This window comes from Brassica oleracea, chromosome C7 (genome assembly GCF_000695525.1).
Source record: "Brassica oleracea var. oleracea cultivar TO1000 chromosome C7, BOL, whole genome shotgun sequence".
NCBI lineage: Eukaryota > Viridiplantae > Streptophyta > Magnoliopsida > Brassicales > Brassicaceae > Brassica > Brassica oleracea.
This window is the reverse complement of record NC_027754.1, coordinates 4,301,766-4,304,412: the sequence shown is the minus strand read 5'-3', so window position 1 is coordinate 4,304,412 and position 2,647 is coordinate 4,301,766.

Here is a 2,647-nt window from a genome sequence, read left to right as displayed (position 1 = left end):
ATCATAATTATAACCTTCTCCATGTTGAAACCAGATATAGTAATTTGGCGTGAAACCTCTATTTATTAAATGTTTCCAAACATTTCCACGATTTGCCAATTTCGAATTGTTGCATTTCCGACAAGGACAGAACATCTTACCACTTTCTTGGGCGAGCGGTGTGGAATCTGCTTGATGCATAAATGTCTGCAGCTCCGTAAGGTATTTTTTTCATCTCTCTCCCGTTAGCATCTCTATGCATATACATCCACCTCTTCAACTCAAAAATATTCCCGGAGGCCGACATTTTTTTTTCTTTCACGTTTTTTTTCGGGTTGGTGTGTTTAAAATGATGTTCAAATGTCCATATTTATAGGAAATTTTCGAATCTGGTAGTTGTAATTTTCCTAGGAATTTACGACAAAATTTAGTTAGGTGGCCGAAAAAAACGTGTTACAACTAAAAAGTTGGTGGATTCAAAATTTCCTCGCTAAGTAGACGTAAAATATTTCCTCGTAATGTACACGCTACATTTACGTCAATTTTACGAGGAAAGCGTATTTTCTCGTAAAAGCCACATGACATTACATCGACTTTACGAAGAAATCATTTCGTCGTTATTTTACGAGGAAATAATGCTGATTTTATATTTCCTCGTAAGTTTCTCGTAAAGTCGACGTAAACTTACGAGGATTACTTTTCCTCTTTAAATTTCCTCGCTAAACTTGTGTTTTCTTGTAGTGACATGGCGTCTATATAGCAAGATAATATGGTCACAGATCAATACTTTCTCTCTTCTCAAACTGACAAATGGAACACAAACAACTAGTTAGATTTAATATTGACAGTACTACGAACTATGTCCTTCAACAAATATATATTGTGTGTTTCAAATAGATTTGTAGCTGCCAAACAATTATGGGTCCTATTTTCAACTAAAATAGAGATATTATAACATACCAAACATACCTCAACTAGAAGAGGATGAAAACAAAACAGAGTCAACCATCAAAACAGTCAAGTTTAACAACACTTTCAACTTTAGCATTTTACAACTTCAATTTTGCACTTAATGGTTTATTGTATATAAGCTTTCATGTATAAAAAAATGTTTCTTAAGAGTCATATTTTCATAAACAGCTATTAGCACAATGGAGATTAAGAAAAATGATCTTCATCATGCACATATATATTTGTGGCTAAAAGAATCAAAGAAGTATCAAACTGCAATAAAATCATACATTGGAGAAACTCATCGCTATGATTTTTTCTTGGGTTTGTCCCTTAAGGTGAACCTATAGGTTCATCAACCAATAGTATTTTGTTATTTCATATTTCATATCTTTTAATAAAAAAGAACAAAATAATAAGAACTTACCAAGTTATATTATGTTTTTTGAATAAAAAAGTAAAAATAAATAAAAAATTGTAGTAGTTTCAAAAAAAAAGATTTTTTTAATATTTTTAACGTTGTCAGCCAAAAACTAAACCATAGAAACAAACTTCTATTGTTCTAGCTTGATTCTTCTCTCATAGATTCATAGTGTAACCTTAGTCTGTGAAAAAATCGATCCATGTATATTACCCGTACTACCGTGTAGTGGTAACCCCTGAACATCATTAAGTAACATGTCATACTCGAGGGATGATGGAACAAGTGTTACAAAAAAACTTTATTTTATTCCTCGAACTCTCCGTTTTTCTTATGCCTTTGGATGTAACACCCCCGAACCGTTCTAGGCATAAGTCGAACCACCGGTCAACAATCAAAATAGAACATGACCGACGGCCCGACCGTCTACCAAGGTTCGGAAGCGCTACAAGACGGATTAACGGGCGCTCCAGCCAAGGTCACAAAAAGTGCAATTCATGCCTAGGCCAGTCCGCCCACTAACACGTCCCGTCAGGTCAAAGCCTAAGGCTTCTCAACCCGTACCTAAACCTGACGTTGTGTTAGCTCGGACAAGCTAATATCAGAAACAACAAGGCATTTCCACAAAACGTTGATTTTTATTTATCTTATATAATATCTGGTTCACAACACAAAAAATATTATACAAGTAGTGGCATGCCATGCGAGAAAAAGTACATACTTATAGTCTGAAAGCGTCTTAAGCAAAAAGATGCAAATCTACACCAGCCGGCCTAGCTTCCTGCGACCTCTACAAGCTCACTACTGATCACCTGAAACAACAACGAGTGAGGAGTGAGTAATCTAGCATTACTCAGCGAGTTACAATCCCCAACTAACAAATACAACCCCTCGCTACCCCACCCCAAACAATCTAAAGCGAGAGGTTCACCTAACAACAATTCAACCCAATTCAACGAATAATAATAAGCAATATCAGAAATACGCAGTAGGAAAAAGATAGTAAGATAACTAGCATTATGCTAGCTAACCACCAAACTCAATTTCTAAATAAATTAGGGTTTAACAACCCAAAACACGATATAATATATATAACTAACTCGGGCCCCGGTGACGTTAGGTTCTTCCTTCACTATCGGCAATATCCCATCTCCCTACCACAAAGGCCGGAAGAAGGAACTTTCAACCGACCGCGGGCCACAGTCCTTCGGGTCACCGCGCGACAGCCCACAGTCCTTCGGGTCACTGTCACATTACACCGTCGTGTAATACTCAGCCATAGGACATGACCCCGTT